General features: G+C 41.6%; 1 protein-coding gene across 1 annotated transcript in view; it reads left to right on the forward strand.

Moving 5' to 3' along the window:
* ko (Stork-head domain-containing protein knockout) overlaps nt 1-26,664 on the forward strand; it is a 780,139-nt gene that overhangs the window by 69,087 nt on the left and 684,388 nt on the right. The window lies entirely within an intron of this gene.

Here is a 26,664-nt window from a genome sequence, read left to right on the forward strand (position 1 = left end):
TCTCCTGAATCACCTTGTTCTTTCCCGTTAAGGAGAGGTTATTTGGTGTGTCACGATAATAATAAATTGTCCAGATTTAAGTAATAAGGAGGTTATCGTAAAATAATTTTGCATGTCAACTCCCAACATCTTGTTTAACACTATCCGTCAGGCAAGAGTTTGAAGGAAGGAATTACACGAGGCAGAATTGCTTTATTATTGGTTTTACAAGTCTGGCGTGATAAAGATTGCTTCAGAAAGTGGAAGTGATTACCTAAGAGCCTCGGCACGCCGGGCGTAAGAGGAAATTAATAGCTAAAGTCATGGATTATTTGACTCCAAACTGGAGGTTTCGTTCCAGCTGATCGAACACTAACTTCTCCTTCAGTTATACGAAGAATCCATATTTCTTGGTAGCGGAAATTCGCTGAGAGAGAAGTCGCCTTTTGCTTCGGTCTCTTAAGTTCTCTCTTGTCACTGAAGTGTACTTAGTTACGATCACTGAATACTGATTACAGCAATAATAATCCTCGAGGACCTTCTGCGTAGTTTATTCGTTCGTCCAGAAGTGTTACTCGTGGAGAGTCTTCAGTCAGCACCTGTTTCTTCTTCTCTTCTATGAAGATAGTCCTCCAATCGAGCACCTGTTTGCTTTATTCTCAATCAGCATTCTTCATTCCGATTGGTTTATGAACCGAATTTCGCTCAATTTAAAAAGAAACGCTGTTTGTTTCAACGACCTTTCTATGCTATGGGACTGCCTAGCTGAGGCGAAAAAGGTGTGCTCGATTTCTTCGGAAGGACGTGGGTTTGATTTCCCGTTAGAATGCCGAAACTTTAGGAACTAGACTTCCTCTCCTGGAGAGGCACAATGATCCTGGCGTTCAATCACCTTACATCAACAATTAGTACCAGGTACCCTGTCCCACTTGATGTCGAAAACGAATTGTGCAAGCCTTCGTGGGCCCTCGTGAGATGGCTTTATTTTTCTTCATAGGTATAGGTCAGGGTGTAGGAAGTTTGTCATGCAGTTTGACATGCCGGAAGCCAAAGGTGTGAAGCTGTCACATTTAGACACCTTCAAATGTATCTGGCATGAGCCGCAATCGAACTCGTTCATTTGGAAAAAGAACGACAACGACTAACTTACATCACCCGTGATGACCACTAGAAATATCTATTTAATCAATTACTCTGAAGGAGATATCTACATTTCTTGGTAGGGTAAGGCATGATCCCTAATCAGACTGTGATGTTACAGTTGAGTGGTTCGATTACGAGCCATGGCAGTTCTTGCTGACTATTCCCAAAGAGGCTTTCCGCTCGTTGAGCATATTAAAACCACCACCAATAATATCGCGAACAATGCTTAAAAATTCGAAGTTATACAGATAGCATGTAGCTAAAATCATTTACATTTATCTGCGTTTGAAAACATTCCACTATGGTCTTTTTTATAGAGAAATTATACTAACAGATAATGAGAACAATTATCTTTTAAAGTTAAAGGCGATGTTAATGTGGAATTGTCACTAACGGTACCAGTGTGAATACCGCTTTATTGCAGTTTACATAAATTGCTTTTAAGACAAGTTTTCGTTTTAAGACTTACTGAAGGCTTCGGCTGTTTTGACGAAAGGAACTTTCACATCAAAAAAGAAAATCGATTATTGGGTGAGTTGGTTACGCGGTTTGTGTCACGTAACTGTGAGCTTACATTCGCTAGATAGTGTGTTCGAACCCCACTTTCGGCAGCCCTGAAGATGGTCTTTCGTGGCTTTTCATTTTCACACCAGGCAAATGCTGGAGCTGTACCTTAATTAAGAACACGGTCGCTTCATTCACATTCCTAGCCCCTGTCTTATCTCATCGTCGCCATACTGTAAGACCTGTCTGTGCCGATGTAAAGTAAAACAAAATAGAAAAATAAACAAAAATAAAAACGTGCATAGTGAACAACGAATTACAAAAGCGACCTAAATAAAAGTGAATTCCTTTGATGTGGTAAACCATTCAGGACGTTTGGATGTGTACCCAGTCTTGAAGAACGTATTCTGAATCACCAAATTCCTTCTGAATGTATTATCTGGTCAGGAGGGTTGTCTAACCGAGAGATTAAAGGCGTATTCTATTCCCGTGGAAGTGTGTGGGTTCCAGACCCTATCAGGAAGTTTAGCAATTTAGAAAAAAATGTCTTCCAAGCCTGAGGAAACAACGTGGTGCTCCATCAAGCCGATAAATCAGTGAAGTCTTAACAAAAATGCAGGGAAACAGCCTATTTTGATCACATTATCTGAAACGACAAATACAGCCTGATACAAACAACTGGTCTTTGAGGGCAGGACAGAGGGGTAGCGTGGATGCGGGTGAGTAGGATTTTCCTGGAAGTGAAATCTCCGACAGTGGTTCGACATCCACGATAAGGCAAGTATGATACATTACCGACCTTCTGTGAGCAGACGGCGTTAGAAGAAGAGGAAGACGATTTGGGAGGCACACAACCCAGGGGCTCACTGAGTTTACAACAGTACCAGGTTCATTTTTGGGGAGCATAGAGCTAACCACACCAACCAACTTTTTAAGTGCTGAGTTTACGGTAACTGAAGCCTTTACCATCCTTTCTTCCGTGGAGCCTGCATGAAGGTGGCTTTGCTTCTTTCTTGATCCCTGACCGGTGTTTTGGTCTGGTTATCTTTTTCACCAGTTAGTCTTCCATCTCTGACAGCACGTCAGCTCGTGTTTTCATCCCGCACGATGAAAGAGAAATTTTAGTGAGGATGATCCTTGTGTCACGATTCCTTGTCACGAAAGGTGGTGCTCGTGGCGGCGGGAACTACACCTTAACGTACAAACAACCACGGTAGCAGGAAGAAGACCCTTTCCTTTTCTTCTGTCGTGTAGATCGCTGGCTTTCTGAGCCCAAGAAGGTGGGTTGATTCCAGCTCTGTCCGGTGCTATATATATACAGTATATATCATATGGCTTTCCAAGTATTCAAAATATCAAATGGAAATGTCCAGGAAATGTCAGAATTTGACAACCAGTCCAGAGCACTCGGAGTCATTTGGTGTAGAAGCCGCAGATCGCCGTTAAATGCTCGAAGTGGGCACTCCTTAACTATGTGCTCCATTGTCTGCTCCTCCACTCCTCAGTCGCAGTCAGCGGATGAACGGAAACCCAAATTCTTCGACATGTAACCACACCTCCCTCGTCCCCTTCTAATTCGGTTCAACTTCGACCAGGTATGACGCGGCTGTTGGAATCTTTCAGCCTTCTTTGTTGGATATTGAACCAAGTGAGTGTTGTTGGGTGGATGTTCCTGCCAACGTTGTCGCCACTCGGAAGCCATGTCGAAAGAACTGATACTTTTAAAATTAGTCCAGGGTGGTTTGCGTGATTTCAGACGAGTTGTTGGTGGGTCTTGTAGGGCATCGTACAAGGGAGACTTCTTATGAGAAGATATCTTCTTGAGCAAGTTTACTTTAGCTGCTTTCCTCTTCAGATCTTGCGGGGAAATATTAGGTAAGACAGGTAACCACCGAATGGGAGTAGATCTGACAGTACCAGTGATAACTCTCATGGCTTCATTAAGCTGAACATCAATCTTTGTGGTGTGAATGCTGTTTTGCCATACAGGAGCACAGTATTCACCAGCAGAATACACAAGAGCGAGTGCAGCAGAGCGTAGGCCGCAGGGATGGCGAACCTATGCCACGCGTGTCACTAGGCGACACACGGACACTATTTCGGTGGCACACCACCTGCATATTAACGATTTTATGTACGTCTTGTACTATAGATTATACATATCTCGTGCATCGTATAGTCATAGGGTTTCAGGTTTAAGAAATAAATACCGAAAATGTAAATTCTAGTTCCATTCGGACATGCACTATGGCAACTCTGATAGGTCCGCAAGTCAAGTGAGATAAATGTCAGATGCAGCCGACGAACTATTTGCTCACCCACATCAGTCAATTAGTGAAGTTTAACTTGTTTGTGGTTGCTAGCATCGCGCATTTTTTCTTAGTCAGTTACTGTTTACTGTTTTGAATTTTGTAAGACAAATAGTTGCCAAGGGATTTTCCCAATTTCGAGATTTGGAGAAACTATCGCACTTTATTTAAAAACCTCATACTCTATTGCACAAATGAGCGATATGAAGGTCAATTTTTTGAGTGGTTCACAGTTTAGAAATGGACTTGACTGAGTTTCAAGAAAGCAGTAGGCACATGGCTGAACAAATCCGTACAACTTGGTGTAGCATTGATGAAAATCGAGGTTGATGGTGAATACTCTCTCCAGAAGCCGGAGAACTTAATATTTGACCAGTGGAACAGCCTGCCACAAATGATGTTTTCGGCCATGAAGAAACTTGCTACAGTGCTACTTACTTTGTTTGCGAGCAGCTGTTTTCTACAATGAACGTTGTGAAGTCAACAGTTAGAAACCGTCTTGGTTCAGATGTAATAGTTTCTCGTGTGTTATTGAGGCAAAAAGTTATAAACCTAACATAAATGACACGGCTACTAAGTATATTTGCGATATTGGCAAAATACGACCATGAAACATGCAATGAAATGTATTATTTTTACAATGTATATATGTATAAGTAATAACGTATTAAGAAACACAATTTTGAATTAGGGATGAAAGTCGGTGTAGGTGGTGGTCGTGGGGGGTGGATGGTAGCAATTACAAACGAAAATAACAAGTGACACAGTAGACAGTTGAGAATAATAAACCAGACTTAAAATGGCACACTAGTTGGAAAAGGTTCACCATCCCTGGCCGTAGGGTATTGGCGTCCGCAAGCCAGCTACTTCCGGCAATCTTGCGGAGTAGATTCACTCTGGAGCCAATTTTCTTAGATACCGTGGCGTGATGCACTGTTGTTTGAATGTCAAGGACAGATCCAGAGTGATTCTTAGATATTTTGGATTGTAGTTATGCGGTACTTCGGTTCCGTCGAAAGTCACATGTAGCTTCCTTATTATTTAGATGGAATGCAGTAACCTCAGTTTACCGGGCGAGTTGGCCGTGCGCGTAGAGGCGCGTGGCTGTGAGCTTGCATCCGGGAGATTAGTAGGTTCGAATCCCACTATCGGCAGCCCTGAAAATGGTTTTCCGTGGTTTCCCATTTTTACACCAGGCAAATGCTGGGGCTGTACCTTAATTAAGGCCACGGCCGCTTCCTTCCAACTCCTAAGCCTTTCCTATCCCATCGTCGCCATAAGACCTATCTGTGTCGGTGCGACGTAAAGCCCCTAGCAAAAAAATAACCAGTTTTATTTGGGTTAGGTTGAAGTCTCCATTTATGGAAATAGTCACTCAATTTCGTCAGATCACTTGTCAGTGCATTCTCACAGTGCATAAGATATTTACTCTGGAAGACTAACGCTAAGTCGTCTGCATACTGGATTTTAATGAGTCCGTGTCTGGCATACCATGGATATACAAGTTAAACAGAATGGGGGCCAGAACAGATCCCTGAGGTAGGCCATTATTTAGAGTCCTCCATCTGCTAGATTGTCCATTCAGAAACACCTTAAAGCGTCTGTCAGAGAGCATGTTGTTCACTAGAACCGCCAGCTTTTGACATGGGATGATTTCAGTAAACTTCGACATCAAGCCGTCCCTTCACACAGTGTCATAAGCTGCTTTAAGGTCCATGAAAACTGCAGCGGATCGGAGACCTCGTTGAAATCCAGCTTCCCTGGGCGAGTTGGCCGTGCGGTTGGGGGCGCGCGGCTGTGAGCTTGCATCCGGGAGATAGTGGGTTCGAATTCCACTGTCAGCCCTGAAGATGGTTTTCCGTGGTTTCAAATTTTCACACCAGGTAAATGCTGGGGCTATACTTTACGTAAGGCCACGGCCGTTTCCTTCCAACTCTTAGGTCGTTCCTATCCCGTCGTTGCCATAAGACCTATCTGTGTCGGTGCTATGTAAAACCACTAGCAAAAAAATCCAGCTTCAACTAGAGTTGTCAATGTTAAAACCTGGTCGCAGCAGCTCCGATGTTTCCTAAAGCCACCTTGTTCAACAGGGATGATTTGATCAATGTCCTCTTGAATGAAATTTAGAATAAGCCTTTCTAGTAGCTTATATAACATGCTGAGTAGCGATACTGGTCGGTAGTGAGGAGCATTGGTTCCATCTTTGCCTGGTTTCAGGATGGCAATTATCTTAGCCTGCTTGAAAAGCTTTGGTAACCTTCCAGTTCGTAGAATTTCAATGAAAAATTCAATGAGCCACAATTTTGTTTTAGGTTCGATGGCTTTAGGAAACTCTAGATATACGCCATCAAAGCCAACAGCTTTTTTTACCTTTAGAATATTCAAGGCTATATCAAGTTTCTCAGTGCTGAAGTCATCGGAGTAGTCAGGATCTTGGATCTCTTGATGCACAATTCATTATTTACGATATGTGTATCTGCCTTGTCAATTTTAGTTTTCGAATTCATTAGTCTGGATGCAACAGCATTGGCATTCACACGTGGGACTGTGCTTGACAGCCTTGAATCTGTACCGAGTTTACTTATAAATTTCCAGGTTTTGTGACTATAATGTGTAAAGTTAAGTTCCGGCACTGTTTTGTGCCATTTTTATCTTCTGCTCTTATTAAGAGCTCTCAAAAGGTCATCAGCTGTTGTATCATCGTGAGATTCTTGATATTTAGCATATAACTCATAGCATTCTTGAGACCATCCATGGATGTATTCCTTCCGGGACCCACGTGGAATATATTTTTTTCATTAATAGCACGCAAAAATCGTTCATAATTGGATGCAATTGAGGGAATCCGTTGAACGGTGTTATCAAGACCTTTCTGAAACAGTTGCCAGATCGCAACTAGTGGAGGCGACTAGTGGAATTTCTGTACCATAACGAATAATGACTGGCCTTTGTTGGCTGTGTGGGAAAGACTTGATGACATTTCGTTGTCATGTCGTTATTTCCAGATTTATATAGGATGCACAGACCACGGGAATAATCCTTTAACCATCTACCATATCGGAACGTTCCTGGATCTTTAGCGTTGTACATAATCTGAAGATTGTACATTCATCCATTCATTTAGAATAGCTCCATTGCCGTCTTCATTTTGATATCCCCGTACATGACTCTGGCTGTTGAAATCACCTACATACAATACTGGGTGACTGAAGGATCTTACATTAGGATTTGGCCAACTGACTTGTGGAGGTTTGTAAATATTTACAAAAGTGATGCCGACAATTTCTACTGCCAAAACAAAGACATCTGCTATTCTGTCATGATAAGTTACTTTGTAGTCAGTGAGATGGGACCTGACATATGTAGCAATACCGTATTGTTCATTATTTATGGCTCCATCCAGAGCATAACCATACATACTACCTCTTCTGTAATGATCTGTGTCATCCTTGGTGTGAGTCTCCTGCATTGCTATTACATTAACAGTATTCTGCAGCATCAGGCGTGAGAGATATTGATCTTAGCAGCTGAAATCGATTCCATGTTCAAGTGACATATCCGTAAGTTGTTACCAATGGAAATTGATTGGTAGTGTTATGTGCTTGGTTAGTCCTGAAAATGAATATTCATTGATAAGTTCTCTTGCATACTTGTTGCTGTGTAGCAGCACCTTTGTGGAAGAATCAGCCGGTTAAACCGTTGCCCAGGGAACGCCCGTTTGCAGTAACCACAATCTTCGGCGATGCTTCTTCCTTGATCCCCTATTTAGGTGCACAAATATGTCAGCTTCGTGTCAGTAGATTTATCAGTATGTTAAGAATTCATGCATGGCAAAATTCCACGATCTCGGCGTCTCTGCAAACCGTAAAAGTAGTTCATGGGACTTAAAACTGTGAAAAGTAAACTCCTTCGGCGTGAGAAACAAACTATTCCGGACGATCGATTTTTTAAGAACGTACTTTGAATCACTAAACTTTGCAAATAAGATCGTCCTGAATGGTTTACTATTCTGGAGGAGTTAAGTTTGGATTTAGATGGGGCAAACTTTTATGAACAATGTAATTATTCGTTTTTCTTTCGTTGCTCACAGTGTAATTAAGTCTCCTTTGATCATTTTGTGAACTCTGACGAACACTTTGTGAAGTGTTTCTGCAGTATTTCCTATAGATCACCCTTCTCTTCAGTGACAAATTCTTCTCCCATCTGCATAGTTAAACTATCAGTCGTTCTCCTGTGGACAAGGTACGCATGCGAACAGGATGTACCCGATTTCCAAGTGAGGTGGGTTCCGCACAAGACTGTTTGATGTTGGCTTTCATCGCTCCATTCATATTTTTACTATGTTAGTAATCGGGTGGGAAATTCATAATCAAAAATACAGTAATAAGTAAAATAAACCATTTCGGATGATTGGATGTTTTAAAGAACATGCGTTGAATCACTACACTTTGGAAAATAATAAGATCGTCCTGAATGGTTTATCACTCGTAAGGAGTCACCATTCCCTGTTATGTAAACTCCAGTAATGCCCTATTACCATGGAGGACGGGTGGCCACGGTTCTACCGCGGCTCTATGCCTCTGCATTCGGGAGACGGGACAGGACTGGACCTCATGGCTGGCTCCAACCGTCGGCTGTCCTGAGAATGGTTTTCCGTGGTTATCCATTTTCCTGCACTAAGACGAATGGCGGGATCCCTGGTATAGGCCACGGCCGCCAACCCTCTCACCTTCTCCGAACATCTCCTTCACCGTAACAAATCTTCCGGCATGAGAGACGTTGTCACCGTCTAAGAGGCCCGCCTCCCCCTTCAGGGGAGGAATGAAAACAATTTAGTAGTAGTATTACCATGGATTTGTCTTTACCTTGGAGTTTTAAAACAGGCTTTGTCAGTCCACATGTTCTTATGGCTCAGAGCTAGTAGGACCAGATAATTGCATAATGAGGCAATTTATTATTATTATTATTATTATTATTATTATTATTATTATTATTATTATTATTATTATTATTATTATTATGTGCGCATGGACCCAATGGATCACGCAAAGCTCTAACGATTCTGTTTTCTGAGTTGCCAAACAGCTCTCATCCTTTCTCCGTGGATCCTTTTTCGTTCTTCTGTGTACTTTGCTCCAGTCCTCTTTTTCACTTCGTTCACTGGTTGCACTTTCCATCCATTAAATTTTTTCCTGTAGAGGTTTCTGTCCGCGGTGTCAGTTGAGTTCACCTGGGCCTTTTCCAGGTCCTTCTTCACTTTCAGTACCCATGGAAAATTTTTTAGATGTTCTATGTAGGTGAGTATCTTGCGTGTCAGTCTACTTGCCGGCAGTCTGCGAACGTGCCCATAAAATTTCAGACGTCTTTTGCGGATGTCTGCTGCAATGTTGGAAAGCTCTTCTGCCACTTTGCGTGACTTCAGTCTATATCCATCTTATTTTCTTCTTCTTCTTACTGACTCGGTGACTGTGCCATGATTTCTACATACAGTAACTGCTTACCGTTGTGGATAGTCTAGTGTCCTCCCCAGGTTAATAGAAAATCGTATGGAGCAATCGGCCATCATCATTGTATGTTATTTTTTCCTGTAGACCAGACCGCGTGTGCTTACAATCTTTCTTCCTTATCGAGAAGAGAAACCGGCTGAGCCCGTAGCCTTGTCCTCCATTACAAGGAAGGAGAGATTCTCAGCGATCAGGTTATAACGTCTAATACAACAGAAGCTTCGGTTTGATCATAGCATCGACTGTAATATCTTATAGGACCTGCTGATTGTGCTGGGGTATTACGCTTTAGCTGCCTTAGTCGTCCATTGTCTTGCGAGTGCTAACGGTACTTGGAATTTAGGTCTGCATTATAGAACGTACTAATCAAACCGTCATTTAATTGGTATATGGCACACTACTTGAACCAAATCGTCGTGTTCACACTCTTTGCATTTTTTTTTTGCAAGCTGCTTTACGTCGCACCCTAGGAGTGGGAAAAAGGCGGCCGTGGCCTTAATTAAGGTAAAGCCCCAGCATTTGACTCGTGTGAAAATGGAAAACCACGGAAAACCATCTTCAGGGCTGCCGATAGTGGGGTTCGAACCCACGATCTCCCGAATACTGGATACTGGCCGAACTTAAGGGACAACAGCTATCGAGCTCTGTGGTCTGTATTCTTAAGCAGATAACATTCTAATTCGCTGAGTATATATTTAGTTTGATATTTCTTTTCTGGGGTAAAGTCAGAAGCCATTTTGCAAGGAAAGATTAATTTTAATACATTTCATAATTCGGGCACCTTGGCGTCTCCGAAAACAGTAAATAGTGGGACATAAATCCAATAACATTATTATTATTATTATTATTATTATTATTATTATTATTATTATTACATTTAATAAGTATTAATATACTGCCATATAATTGCTGTCTGGCTCCTTAGTTGGATAATCAGCGGATTGGCCTTCAGTTCAGAGGGCTCTAGGTTCGCTTCCTGGCTTGGCCGAAGAATCCTGTATGGTTCACCTTAATAAAGTTATCTTCATCTACATACACCAGACCACAAGAAGAAGAAGAAGAAGAAGAAGAAGAAGAAGAAGAAGAAGAAGAAGAAGAAGAAGAAGAAGAAGAAGAAGAAGAAGAAGAAGACTGTTGTGGCATTGCTTTGAATTGGGGATTGATAATGGGACTTCGTTGGGAAGTAAATTTCTATTATGATTTCTCACTAAATGTTTCAGAGTTATACTTTTCCATTGATCGAAGAATTTCATAGCCTTGCATGCAACACAAGATAGTGTTCAAGTTTCTGATATGAATCTTGATCTCTTAATTAAAAGTTGCTTTAACCTTGAGGCCCCTTTATGAATATGGTAAATACACTGGCGTGTAACTCACGTTATAACTGTTCACTCTACTTATAAACTAGTTGTATTCTGAATGATTTCACTTCCACACATTTCACGTGAATTACCCTCTGATTCAACACCGTTCAGTAGAAGTAGTTTATTCCCTGCCAATCAATAATTCACATCATTGGTTTCTGTTCCTCGCAAAACAACTTGTGATTCAGTCCACTGAGATTTACTCTTTCTTCATCAAAGGGGCAAGCAGCTTACAGTTTGTGTTTTGGACAATGCAGTTCGCGTTCAGTGTGTTAGTGCGACGTTAAGCCAGTAATAAAAAACAAAAAACAACAACAGCAACAATAACAACAACAAAACGTCATCTATTTACAACACACCACACTACCAACCATCACAGAAACGCGCATTAGTTAATATACTGAATACATCCCTCGACACAGGATTGGCGCCGGGAGGGACACCCGCCCGTAAAACTGGGTCAAATCCACATAAAGTGCTGACCCCAATAATTTGAAGAAAAGGCCAAGAAGAAGATAAGGAACTGTATGTACACTATATGGAGAAATCGAAACATACACAGGGAAATCTAATTTTGATTCTTTTTTTTCAAAACCAGTGCAAATTCAGTTATCCTTTATGGCTACGATTCCTCAGAAACTGTTGTCTATATATTTATTGCCAACGGCCGTAGCCGTGTTGAAACACCGGATCCCGTGAGATCTCCGAAGTTAAGCAACATTGGGCGTGGTCAGGAGTTGGATGGATTACCGCGCGCTGTTGGCGGGGGGAGGGGGGTAAGGGTAAGGGAATGGAGGAGCGGAAAGGAACTGGCCACCGTACCGCACGTAAACTCCGGCTCAGGAACACCTCTGCGGAGGTTCGGACCTGCCTTTGGGCAGAATAACCCTTACCTACTATGTATTTATTTACTTATTTATTGGGAATATAACACTTTGTAATAATTTTTGTATAGAAAATTTTTTTGCATTTTTGTCTGTGGTGTAAGCTATTCAAACTACGTTCCTTGAGCATGTTTGATTAATTTATAAATTTTGGGTAATTACGTCGTGAATTTTAAACTTGTTTTTTTTTTTTTTTGCAATCTCGATAAGAGTCATAGGGTGGTAGTAGTGTGCCGAATCACTATGTGAATGCGGAGAGGTGCAGACTACCAAGCATCTGTGTCAGAGCTCGTGTTGCCCTGATTCTTGCAGTGAGGAGGATTTGCTCAAGGCACACGGAAATGCAGTCGCAGTTGCTCGCTTCTGGGCAAAGACTATTTAATACCATTTTGGCATATATGTGTAAAATTCCTTCTGTTATACTGTTACTAAATTGTAATGTAAAACCAAATCAAAAAAGTTCTATTGTATGCTTCTAACTCGAGTAAATAAAGGGTGCCGAATAAAATAATGTGCTAAACTCGAGTCTGGCTCTTACAGTCAAGTGATTTTAGACATCTTTCCCCTAGTGGTTTAACGTCGCACTAACACTTTGAAGGTTTTCGGCGACTCAAGGATGGGAAAGGGAAGGAAGCGGCGATAGACTTAAATAAGGTACAGTCCTAGGATTTGTCTCATGTGAAAATGTGACGCCTCTGAAAACCATCTCCAGGGCTGTCAACCGTGGGATTCGAACCCACCATCTCCCGAATGAAAGCTCACAGCCACGTGATCCTAACCTCACATCGTATAATAAAGGGGAAGTTTTTGCCTATGTCGAATTATTAACAGAGGATGATCGGATGTTACATCTAAAGTAGAACAATAGGAGATAACAGAACAACAGCCATGTGGAGAGGATACACTTTCCGAAAGCCCACCGGGAAGATGGGTACTCGACTGGAACCAGCAGGGTGCGCAAAGCCTTGGTCATCCAAGGAAAACTTGAAGGAGGAATAATGCATGGATGTGGGAGCGGGGTGAAAGGACTGAGCACCAACTCGATAGAGGTGTTTCACGAATACTCTTTGGTCCAGTATGAGTAATAGAAAGTACGAAAAAGACGTAGAACGCATTCAGTGTCAGGAGTGAAACGCGTCTTGTCGATTTCCTGTGATTTTTTAAAACTTTTTAACACAACTCACTATTTATGTGTTGAATTACTTTTCGTTGCAGAGTTAATAATCACATTTTACGAACCGTTCTTGGTATAACATGGGAAGAACATGAAACAGGGTTAGTGTGTTAGTAAAGAGACTTGACTGGTATGTGAATGTTCGTAAACACTGCTCGTTACCTGTTACGTTTGGAGAGTGAGCTTTCAAAGCCTTGTGGTAACATTACACGGAATTTAAACAACTCGGCTGTGTTTTAAGTGGTTAGCTGTTTACAATTTTTCAGATAGACATGTTCAAATGCTTTGGTAACAACGACGTATTGAAGATTTTAAATTCAACTTTGAAGGTCTTATAGACATGCTACAACATTTTGCCTTGAGGGCAGCTAAAGAAAGTTATAAAACAAACGGTTGTTCTTTGCATACCTCAAACGAATAGACGACTAACCACAATTGATTTCACCAGTTCCCGATAGTCAGTTGTACTTATTATCACCTCCTTAGCTTAGCAATTGACGGAGCAAGTGTTTGCGCCCTGAAGATAGTTTTCCGTGGTTTCCCATTTTCACACTAGGAAGTTAGTGGGGCTGTACCTTAATCAAGCCACAGTTGCTTTCTTCCCACTCCTAGCCTATTCCTGTCCCATCGTCGCCGTAAGATCTATCTGTGTCAGTGCGACGTAGAGTATATTGTAAAAAGAATGTATAAAATGGATAGTTCGTTCAGAAATATTTCTGTCATGAAGGAGAATTAATCTATGTTAAATTTATTAAGTGCTCGTGATATTAAATAGGGTTACTTTAAGCTTACCAGGCCAACTCCGTGATGAAGAGTTGCATGCCTTCGTCTTAACTGGAAGCCCCGTACCCGATTCCAGATCAGTGCTGGAACGAGGTTTTAACTTGGCGGAGACGAACTGAGTAGCTGGCTAATATGAGAGGTCGCAAACCCCACGAGCGAAAGCCAAGCAATAAAAACAGAGAATATCGTTAAGCTGACCTTGTTTACTCCTTCTGCAGGCCATATGACTGAGCAGCCGTCATCCTGGTAAGCCCTTAACGGCTTTTGTGCCACGGATTTTTTTAAGTTAAACTGACCAGATTTTCATTAAAGAATAAATTAATGCAGATAATAGTTACGGAACTCCCTTTCAGGGCTTAATGTCGGCGCTGTGACGTCTATTAAAAGGGATGACACATGGAGGGACGTTTAGCATATAGTATTATTATTTCTTATTGCATTCCAAGTCTTGACGACGATTTCTAGAGGATTTCTTATATGTATGTGTATGTTTAGTCCTCATCCCGAAGGCTGGTTGGATCCTCAACAGCTCCGCCATCAGCTGTCATAGATGGCCTAGGCATCACTGAAGAGGCTTACTAGGGAAATGAGGAGTGAGATAGTTTCCCGTTGCTTTCCTCACCGAGCCAGAAGTTGCTATTACATATCAGTCTGCCAAGCCCACTGAAATGCATGCACCAACCAAAGCTATGAGCAATATTTTCACACCATTCTTAGCGGAGACTGGCTGCAGAAGGAATGGCATTACTAGCATCACTCATACCTCAGTCACTTTCATTTTGTCAAAGCCAAGGATAAAACTGAGACAGATCAATGAAAGTAACAAGATTGCTCTAGCCCATACCAGAAGACATAGTGCACTGTAAACACTAGGTCCCGCCAGCAAAGGCATGATTTCTTATATAGCAAGAATATATTTTTTTTAAGGTGACCTTTTCCTGTAGTTCACTATTTCTCTATTAATTCTCTCTTCTAGAGCTTACTAGTAACTATCAAATTGCTCTTGTATCCATGCCAAGTTCTGAGGGCCGTGGGTGAATATATGGCGTATCTTATTTGTAGTGACCCTCATTTTGACACAAATGTGCGTGGGTTCATCCTACACTCGCACTTCTCCTTGGGAAGTGAACGGTACTTCTGTTTTATTGGTAGGTGTCACTATTTTAGTAGCAGTTCGGATTGTTAATGGTGTTGATTATTTTGTTGCTTTAGGAGGGACATTCATCGAAAATGCCCTGAACTTGGGAATAATGGAGGAATCAGTTAGAAGAACGGGAGATGCCATGAAAGGTGGAGAAAGGAAATGCTGTACATCGTAGGAATCGGAAACTTCATAATGCTGGAGCTAGAAGAGAACAAGGTTTTATCAAAGGTAGTCGGAAACAAGGAGGTTGGCGGTTGGTGAGTGGGCTTCGGCTGGTCCGACAGCTCTGCACTCCGACCGACCAGTCGAGCAGAGGAGGAGTGGCCGCGGCTGGTTTTCACCGTCGGCTGTCCTCAGAATGGTTTTTCGTTTTTTTATTCTCCTTCACTAAGGCGAATGCCAGGACAGTTCCTAGTATAGGCCACGACCGTCAACATCTCCTTCTCCGTAACAAATCTCCTGGCCTGAGAGATGGCGTCACCGTCTAAGAGGCCCGCCTCCCCCTTCAGGGGAGGAATGAAAACGTTTAGTAGTAGTAGTAGAAACAAGAAAGTCTGGCATGGATTAGTGGATGTAGTACGTAACTCCCTGTGATCATCAGAGCGCATCTCACTGGCTAGGAACCTGTGAGAATTGTCCCTTGGTTGTAATTATGTGTACGGTATGTATTTTATAGCTCCCTGTATTATTATAAAATTCCAGGGAAATGCCATCAGTGATGCATTAGATGAAAACGTACAAGTAAAATGAACCATAGAACAAACATCAGTATCTTGGAAGAGGCCAATCCTACTGGCATTGAGCCAATGATTCATTTTCCATAGGCTGGCCACACACGCCTTCAACCAAGTGATGTATTCTCAATTTACCGATAGCCAAAGCAATTAGGGACTCGGCAAAAAAAGATGCGAGGACGTTCAAAAGTCTTGAAAATGAAAATGTGCCAAAATGACATAGGAACTGCCTGGCCGAAGGTGGCAAAAACGTGCTTGGTTCGCCCGGAAGGACGTGGGTTCGATTTTCACTACCAGAGGTAGCCTTACACATGGCCCTGAGGTTCACTCAACCTACACCAGGCAGAGGTAACCACTCAACCCCATCAATGCCGAGGTTACAGATAGTGGAAGCCTTTACCTTCCGCCCCTTCAAGAGCCCTCACGGCTTGTCTGGAGATGACTCTGTTTGGCTTTCTTTGCCAAACTGACATCAGTAACAGAGAGGATGTAGCCTTTGATCGACCGATGAGGTGATGTATTATCCACAAAGGTCCACAACAGACACGAACACATGAGTCCGACAAGAGATCCTGAAGAAAGAACTATAGAGAGAAGAAATGATCGCCAGGTTCTACAACAAGCAGCTTTGGCAGATTTCATGTGCCAGCATTACGGCAGAGATTCTGGTTCTAGAACTGGTTTCTTCAGCCGTCTAAGAACCCATAATCGCCAACGTTAATGCACACGAAAGACAGACGTTACACTTGTTAGCCATTGGATACCTGTGATGATCATGATTATTATTATTATTACAGTAGAGTCTCGATTATCCGACGTAAACGGGACCTGGAGTGCGTCGGATCACCGAAAATGTCGGATAATACAGAATAACTTTGAAATTGAACTGAAACAAACAGGAAGGCTAAAATAATGACATGTTTTACGGTGCTCTATTTATTGAATTACCAATTCAATTGTACAGTACATGCAGTATTAAACGAAAACATTCCAGATGTCTTAAGAAAAGAAACTTTTCTCCACAGATATTAAGCTACCTAATACCGTACCGTTTTTGCCACCGATCACGCCACCCAGCACTGGCAGGAAAATTAGGGTCCCCTTCATTAAACTCCTTCTGGAAATACACAGCCTTTTCCTGCAGAATGGTGTCAGATATTGGCAGGCCCTTTTCCCGGTGTTGAGATACCGAAGAAATAGTGCTTCACTTACTTTTTCGTACTGACATTTTTTCATTGTTTTTCTCTGCTCTGGTAGAGCACAACTTTTCAATTTCTTCCCTCTGTTTTTTCCAGTCTCCCACTGTAACACGTCCAACACCATAATCTGAAGCCACATTTTGAAGAATTTCCTCTTTGTCCAGTCTCTTTAATGCACTCAATTTGTGTTCCATAGAAACAGTCCATTTACTCGCCATACTCACAGAGGATATGAAAACTATAACATCCGCACCCAACCAATACTACAATGACTGAAGACTCACTGCACCTGTCCTACCGCCAGCGTTCAGGCCAGTGCTTGTCCCATGGTCGCACCCTCCACAGCGGGTGTGCCTGAATTTAGTCTCCACCAAAAGTTGAAATTAAGTCTAACAGTGTCGGATAACACGGAATGTCGGATAAGCGAAGGTCGGATGAGCGAGACTCTACTGTATTATTATTATTATTATTATTATTATTATTATTATTATTATTATTATTATTATTATTATTATTATTGATTTCTTCCTTGCACTTGGCCCGCTTTAATCTAGGGTTTGCTTGGTCGTACACAGATAACCATTTCACACGGTCGTTATGTTCGTTAGATGTAACATTTACGATGTCCCATGTCCTCTCCTGGCATGCCAAGCCGTCGTTTCATTGGTCTTCCAGTCCGACTCGTTGGCTGAACGGTCAGCGTCCTAGCCTTCGGTTCAGAGGACCCGGGTTCGATTCCCGGCCGGGTCGGGGATTTTAACCTTAATTGGTTAATTTCAATGGCACGGGGGCTGGGTGTATGTGTTGTCTTCATCATCATTTCATCCTCATCACGACGCGCAGGTCGCCTACGGGAGTCAAATAGAAAGAACCCGTCCTGGGATATCCCGGCACTAAAAGCCATACGACATTTCATTTCATTTCATTGGTCTCCGACTTGTTGGCTGAATGGTCAGCATACTGACCTTCGGTTCAGAGGGTCCCGGGTTCGATTCCCGGCCGGGTCGGGGATTTTAACCTCCATTGGTTAATTCCAATGGCCCGGGGGCTGGGTGTTTGTGCTGTCCCCAACATCCCTGCAACTCACACACCACACATAACACTATCCTCCACCACAATAACACGCAGTTACCTGCATATGGTAGATGCCGCCCACCCTCATCGGAGGGTCTGCCTAACAAGGGCTGCACTCGGCTAGGAATAGCCACACGAAATTATTATTTCATTGGTCTTTTAAGTGACCAGCGTTCCCCTTGACTGAAATGCCTTCGCTGCTCTAAAGTTGCCCGTAACATAGCAGTCGAGTATCACGCAGCTTATCAATGATCTTTTCTTTCTGAATGCCCTGGTTGGTGCCATGATCCAGCCTGGTGAGTCCCAGTGTCCATCGAAACATATTACTTTCCACTGCTCTCTTATTTTGTGGCTGGCCAACATTCTGGAATGTTCATTTGTTACTAAATTGAATTCAGTATAGCGCTGGCTGTTCCTATAATATTCCTAATACAAGCCTCGAAATTGACAAAATGTACCTGGAACGAATTAATGCAAAGGGAAAAGAAAACAGCGATTATGATATAGGTATACTATGCCATCTTACATATTTACGTGACTGGCTGGGCCCAAGTAATCGCTTGCGTTGTAAAAGGAACCGAGGCTTCCGACTGACAGATAGTTTTGGAATTCACCCTCCTGTATTAGGGGCTCACTTAAAATGTCATTCTTGACCTGAGAAAGACCATGTGACCAGGCAACCAATAGCTGCCTCTCAGCCTGAATCATGGTTTACAAATGTCGACGGCTGCATTCCTTTTTATAATGGATAGTAAATTATTAGAATGAACGAAAAGTTCAATGGATACAGACGTTGAAATTATTAAAAATTATATTTATTGTCTACTGCTATTGAGACAAAATATTAATACATATCACACGCGTTAAAGGAATTCCAATAATAAAAATCCTCTGTGGTGTAGTGATTAGCGTGATTATATGCCACCCCCGGAGGTCCGGGTTCGATTCCCGGCTCTGCCACGAAATTTGAAAAGTGTTACGAGGGCTGGAACGGGGTCCACTCAGCCTCGGGAGGTCAACTGAGTAGAGGTGGGTTCGATTCCCACCTCAGCCATCCTGGAAGTGGTTTTCCGTGGTTTCCCACTTCTCCTTCAGGCAAATGCCGGGATGGTACCTAACTTAAGGCCACGGCCGCTTCCTTCCCTCTTCCTTGTCTATTCCTTCCAATCTTCCCCATCCCCCGCAAGGCCCCTGTTCAGCATAGCAGGTGAGGCCGCCTGGGCGAAGTACTGGTCATTCTCCCCAGTTGTATCCCCCGACCAAGAGTCTGAAGCTCCAGGACACTGCCCGTGAGGCGGTAGAGGTGGGATCCCTCGCTGAGTCCGAGGGAAAAACCGAACCTGGAGGGTAAACAGATGATGATGATGATGATATTTGTACACCACGAAAACCAAACATTTATTATTAACACTGTCAAAAAATCACTAACTCTAGTTGCTAGGTCTGGAAAAGGAAGTGTTTCTTTTAAGTTATAAGAACTCTGTAATATGTGTTTCAGCTAATGCGGTATGTTAATTGTTATTGTGGCAACAATTCAGATACAACACTTCGATCGTTGAAGTGTAGGAGTTCCCCGCATTCTAGTACATAGACTTTCTCAATGATCTGCTGGTAGACTCCATCTCTGCCACGTCTGAACAAATCAACATTGATGCATCGTTCTGTGTTTTCTGGTGCCATATTGTGTGGAATTAAAATGATTGAGTCACCTCAAGGAAGTGTGTTGAATTGCCGGCAAGTAGCTGCGGTTGGTACACTTTAATGGTGTGTGGATAGTAGTCGCATACTCGAAGTCAGCACATATTTGCAAGCCATCGTTGTTTAGGCATCCAGTGTTATTACCGCATTTACTGTCAGCATATGAGGCAAACGCTGTTCCGCTTCAGTTTTGTTGATGTGCTCTTATTCAACCACTTCTGCAATGGTAAGGGTAATTAATTCGTATATTCCACCGTTAGAGGATTCCAGGTTCGAAATCTGGACCTGATAATAGTCATCATTAGGATCATCGACTCACTCCTAGCAGATATAGAAGTGATTCCATATTTAATGGTTAATTGTTACTGTGAAAACACTTCATAAGAACACACCAAAAAATCTGCCCAGAATTTGCCCAGAATTGAACAACTTAAAAAAATGTCTAGCGGTTTGACGTTGCACTGACATTTGCAGGTTTTAGGTAATAGTGGGAAGGGAATGGCTTGGAATTTTAAAAAATAGCAGCAGCGGCTTTAATTAAGACAAAGAACCAGATAAGATGAAGATTGGACTCACTTTATTTGAAGGCGCTCCTCTGTATAATAGCGATATATCTTCTTCTTCCCGAACTTTTTCCAATTTCCTCTGTCCATGTGGACTTAGCAGCCCACTTTTACGATCGGATGCCTTTCCTGACTCCAATCCTATATGGAGGGAAGTATTCGCGTGTTTCTGTGGTAGTTTGTAGCGTGATGTGTTTTTTGTAAATGAAGACGAAAACAAACACCTGGTATCCGAGCTAGAGGCATTAACCAGACAAAGTTAACATTCGAAAAATCCGGTATGGGACATGCATAAGGCTGAACAGAACTTGGGAGTGAATTTTTTTTTTTTTTGCTATGGGCTTTACGTCGCACCGACACAGATAGGTCTTATGGCGACGATGGGATAGGAAAGGCGTAGGAGTTGGAAGGAAGCGGCCGTGGCCTTAATTAAGGTACAGCCCCAGCATTTGCCTGGTGTGAAAATGGGAAACCACGGAAAACCATTTTCAGGGCTGCCGATAGTGGGATTCGAACCTACTATCTCCCGGATGCAAGCTCACAGCCGCGCGCCTCTACGCGCACGGCCAACTCGCCCGGTGAACTTGGGAGTGAAAAGGTTATTTATCTTGAACATTTTTCTTAAAACTCGCTGCGATTTGTACCGAAGCTCGCGGGTACCGTTAGTTGCTGATGGAAATGCCGACAATCGAAGTTTTATGTTGTAGTACACCTTGAACACGAACATCACGACCATGAGAGCTCGAGAAGAGAGATGTGGTAAACACTTGATAGTGTTCTTTACTTCGAGAAGATTTCGATTAACTAAGTAAATAAAGTACGCGCAGCGGAAGAAAAAAAGTTGTCAAGAGAAATGTAGCGGGTATTTTCTAGTAATTCGAGAGCCATACAACGTCCGGGAGATCAGTGACACCGGAGCGGCATACCTTCTGTCTGGTTGCTGGAGGAGACTTGTTCTTGACGGCCTTGAGAAAGTTCCTATCCTTCCGCCATCTTCCTTATCTTTCAGATCATTAGTTCTAGTCAATAAACGAAATTTTTTTTTTCCTTCACCGTAAGAGATAACCTACTGGGAAGTCACCTACCCGCTCTTCGGAACTTCAAACAGACCCCATGTTATGGCATTGAATTACATTTTTTAAAATCTAAAAGTAGGTCTTCAGCTTCATTTTATTTATTTTCAAATATTGGATCTCTCTTTTTTATTTTTCCCGGCATTAGATCGTTGGGTTTGAATGAGTATTTTTAATACTCTCCTGTTATCTACCTCTAACGATAAGAAAGATGTATCTTTACTAGATCAGCATTTAACGCCTTGAAGTTTTTTCATATTTGCAAAAATATTTTGAATATTTTCTTACTTTTAAGGCTACACTTGAACCAGAGAGGAAGACAGTAAGCATGTTTATAAAATTTAGCAAATTTTTTCACCATACACCAGTTAAATGAGACTGATTTCACCTTTTCAGTCATTCAAGGGCTCTTTTTATCTCTTCGTAATTTAAACATTTAATTCTTCTCTCTCTCCTTTCTGCTAATCTTTCTTGGAAATTTTCCTTCCAAAGCATTTACTAGACATCTCTTTCATATAATGATTGTCCTCCCCATATTTTTACATCATTTTTTAATTTTCATTCACTACACATCAATTAGACCGTTCCGTATAGACTGGGACAAACAGTATTCTTTACATTTGATATCAAGCACTTGACGAACTTTGGAGAATGTTTATTATGCATGAAAAATTGGTTGAGATGACTGGACAGTAAAAAAATAAAACCACACTTTCTTGTTTAAAATGATACGCCCTTGAAGGTAATTTGCATATTCGTTTGACAGTGTGTGTTCGCACAAACTCTCCTTACTTTTCATACTTTCGCGTGTAATCGGGGACTTTCGTGTAGGTTGAAAATATAATATGTAGGTAACTCTGTTCTTTGAATAGTGGCCATCACTCATCACATATCCTCGTATCTTCTCGTGTTTGTACATTTGTTATTGCTATCCATTTCAGCTGATCTAAAGCAGTTTAGTATGGCGAAATATAAAATGAAACTGCATGTTTCGCTTTTAACGTGTAACAGATTGAAGAGGGATTTTTCTTGCAATTTAGAGTGGGGACGGTTTTAGCTAGATTAAAACAGTTATTTCACGATTACCGGAGCATATAATTTCTTCCCAAGAACAGTTGATATCAAAATTTTCGTTTGTAATACAAGGAACTTTGCGGTAAACCCCTGTGATTACGATACTTGACTAAGCAAGTTGTTATATTTAGAACGGATGGAAATATCCTAATTTTTGTCATATTATATTATATCAAGTTTTTATAAAAATTCGGAAACACTTCCCCTTACTAGATATTATTTTCGACAGAGCAGATATTTATTAGGAACGGGTTAAATCCGAATGAGCAGTCATTGGGAAAGAACTTCAAGTTTGTATGATTAGCTTACCAGCATTTTAGCTGCTAATTTGTTGGAGAGCAAATACATTTTTTTTGGACAACTAACCAGGAGTGATGAGTGACTTTACACATTCTTGGTAGATTTTGGGTTAATGTAGTAAGAAACGACACTTACTCCGCACAAAGCATGGGGACTACTTCTCGAATATTCCAACTGATTTAAGCATTGTTCAATATATATTTAAAGTCTTACCCAATAATATTCAGTCGACTTAATTTTTCCAGCTATTGCCTGATTTTATCTTTGATATGACACAGTTCTCTTCAGCATAGGTATGGAATATGACTGCTTGATTTAAAAATTCACGACCGAATAATGGTCAGCAGCTACAGTACCGATACAAACTCCATGTTCTCTCTCAGTGACTGCCTATTAGAATTTGATTTTGTGTGTGTGTGTTTTGCAATCTCACGGTTTTCAGTTACATTTTGCCTTGCGTCATCCGTCAAAATAAAAGAGCAAGCCACATAGCCACTTCATTAGATTAGTGCTGTTCTCGAAGCATGGACCTTTTTGCATAACAAACGAATTTCTGATCTAGTTTTTCTTTAATGAGGTCGGCCCCTCCACAGTTCAGACGATTACACGTCGACGTTTAACCGTTATATCTCTGGTTGAAATATCAGTGACTCCATGTAAAATTTGTGGTGAACAGAGTGGAGGTGATACAGGTTTCTCCGGGATCTCCAGTTTCTCCTGTCAATTTCATGCCTTAATCATTCACTGGAGTATGCGAATGTGATATGGTTCGCTTTCCGTCACTTTCCTACACGTTGACTCTTCACCATCTGATACATTGCTAGAGACAAAGTTATTATTATTATTATTATTAATGTGTTTTATGAAGAAAGTGTACGGTTAGATTTTGTGAGCGTGCTTTTACTTTGTAGCATACTTTCATTACCTTGTACTGAAATGAAATGAAATGGCGTATGGCTTTTAGTGCCGGGAGTGTCCGAGGACATGTTCGGCTCGCCAGGTGCAGGTCTTTTGATTTGACACCCGTAGGTGACCTGCGCGTCATGATGAGGGTGAAATGATGATGAAGACGACACATACACTCAGCCCCCGTGCCAGCGAAATTAACCAATCATGGTTAAAATTCCTGACCCTGCCGAGAATCGAACCCGGGACCCCTGTGGCCAAAGGCCAGCACGCTAACCATTTAGCCATGGAGCCGGACACCTTGTACTGAACAGCGTTAAGTGTATGCATGCAGCAAGAGTATTGAGGTAATGATGCTGCTGAAAGTCATGCGACGTTCGTCCAGGTCGAGAACTGGGGTCAAGTATCCTGAATGTGACCGGTTCTTATAGGTATGAAATACTACCTACCCTATTTATCTGTTTTCAACGCCGACGTGGACACTTATTTAATTGTTGTCAACGCCGACATGTTCAAGCTCGCTTGAGTACTTTCTTAGAGAAAGACTTGTTTTCTCTGGGATGAGAAATTGGGAACGCTGAAGTACATAATTTATTTTCTACCTTGTATCGAGCACTCGCTCGTTTATGAAGATTTCGAGTCCAGCATTCATACCACTTTTAATGTAACTGTGATCGTTTGGAAGGCATGATTTAGCAGTGCTTAGTTGCTTGGCTTTCAACACCCAGGTTGAAATCGCAGTGATTCTAAGTTTGGATTAAAAAATAAATAATACAACTTGCAATCAGAAAAGGCATCTGGCCTTCAACGCCCAGCCAAAACCGGATGGGTCTGACTGATTGGCTCATATCGCTAAGCGCTGGTTTTTTGAGCCCAGCTTGGTGGGTTCGATTTCGGCTCACTATTGGTCCAATGGTACTTGGGGCTGCCCTGATACGTTAGCCTCTTGCGGTATATTTAACGGGCAAAATTTGTGGCATCTTGATACCTCCGCAAATCGTAAAAGTAGTTAGCGAAACGTTACACTATTATTATTATTATTATTATTATTATTATTATTATTATTATTATTATTATTATTATTATTATTATTGTCCTGCTCTTTGGCTGGCTAGATAGACAGCGTACTGATGTCGGTTCAGAGGGTCCCCGATTCTATTCCCGGCTGGACCGACGATTTTAACCGTGTATAGTTGATTGTCTTGGTTTGATACCCATATGCACTCAGCACATCACACTATCAGTTGCCACAGAAACACGCAATAGTGAATACATCTCTGCACTTAGGGTTGGCAACAAGGAGGGCATCCGGCCGTAAAGCTGGGGGTTAATCCACATTAATGCTGGTCAGAAGATTGAAAAAAGGCCACGAACGAAATAATAATAATAATAATAATAATAATAATAATAATAATAATGATTATTATTATTATAACCAAGGTGGTTTCAGAGACTCTAGAAATAAGCGACATATACTGAAGATCCTATCCATTTATTCCTAATACAAATTCGTATTTTTTAAATAATTGTTTCCTATTAATCGATATCTCATCCTATTATCTGAGATGCTCCTGGGAATCGGCAATACGAATACTTAATTGATTTCTGTCTAAATAGTAGGCCTACAAGACCAAGCGTTTGCCATTATGTTACAGTGAGCTCGCATCCGGGAGATAGTGGATTCGAGCCCCACTGTCGGCAGCCTGAAGATGGTTTACCGTAGTTTACCCATTTTCTCACCAGGCTCTACCTTAACTAAGGCCACGGCTGATTCCTTCCCACTCCCAGGCCCCAGTCCTTTCCTATCCCATCGTCGCCATAAGACATATCCGCGTCGGAGTGACGTAAAGCCAATTGCAAATAAAATAAAATAAAATAATGATACTACAGTAGTTTGCATGAACTTATTTCACGGCAGTACCGGAGAGGTTTTGAGTTTCCAAAAATTATCATTATTATCGACATTTGGGCTTCAGTCTTTCCTTTGTCTAAAGGTTTTGTTATTCATCAAAGGAAGATATTAGGAAAGAAATAAGTCCACACGATATCGTTCCTGTTCACGATCTCATGATCAAATACTGTAGCTAACATTTGAACAGTAGAATGAACAACTACAAGGAAAGGAAGGACTAGAGACGAACGAGCTGTACAGTAAGAAGTTAAAATATTAATGTGTAGTGAGCTTAGAATAGAATTTTTTCTAGCTCTGAAATGAAATTTAACTTCACTTCTTTATACGTCATGAAGCGGAAAATAAAACACGATCTCATTTCTCTTTGAGGTAGAAGAATTCTCTTGCTGCATTTGACTATGTTCTAAAGGTATTAATATGTCGTTAAGCTAGTGGATAAAATCTCTTCAAACTGTTCGGAAACTGGATGAGTGAAACATAAAAATAAGGAAGAAGAAACACATTCTAGGGAAAATTAATGGATATCTTAACGCCGTTTCTGAAGCGAGCGATGTGGAAATATGATCATAGTGTAAGGAGTGGGGCTGGACTCATTTAAAGATATTACCTTAGTTTTATAACATGTTTTCGCCGTTATGACTTGACTGTTGGGAGACCTACTCAAACGTACTCTAAACCGGTAGCTTTAAAAACTATTTCCCTAGGTGTAATTCACGAACCTCAACTACTCTGTGATGAATGAGCTAGCTGCTGGAGGTTTGTAGGTCCATCAATTTCTAACACTAGTTATTAAGTGGCTAATCCTCTTCTTCACTCGGCTCTGTTCTGCTATCCTGCATTTTTTTTTCTCGTGGTATTTGATGCTCAGATATGGCAGATTATAGTGCGATCATCAATCCTCTGGTTGCCTGCAGGATATGGCGTTATACTTCTGATTCCAGGCTAATTCCCTGAGTGCCTCTCTCCAGGCTACGGTAGCAACACTTCGAGGCTTTCGTGGAGCTTCACTTTCTAAGGAAATCTTATCTCTTAAGGTGTAATTTTCCCGTAATTCTCTGCTAATAAGAAGAAACTATACGATCTGACAAGGATGTACCTGTAGAGTTGAGAATTTTAGAATGATTTAATCTCGTCATTTAGTACTGCGATTAGCCAACGAATGAAATAATTTGCTTCACTTTACAAGTTGCTTTACGTCGCACCGGCACAGATAGGCCTCATGGTGACGATGGGCTAGGAGTGGGAAGGAAGCGGTCGAGGTATTAATTAAGGTACAGCCCCAGCATTTGTCTGGTGTGAAAATAGGAAACCACGGAAAGCCATCTTCAGGGCTGCCGAACCCA

Source organism: Anabrus simplex, chromosome 1, assembly GCF_040414725.1.
Source record: "Anabrus simplex isolate iqAnaSimp1 chromosome 1, ASM4041472v1, whole genome shotgun sequence".
Lineage (NCBI taxonomy): Eukaryota > Metazoa > Arthropoda > Insecta > Orthoptera > Tettigoniidae > Anabrus > Anabrus simplex.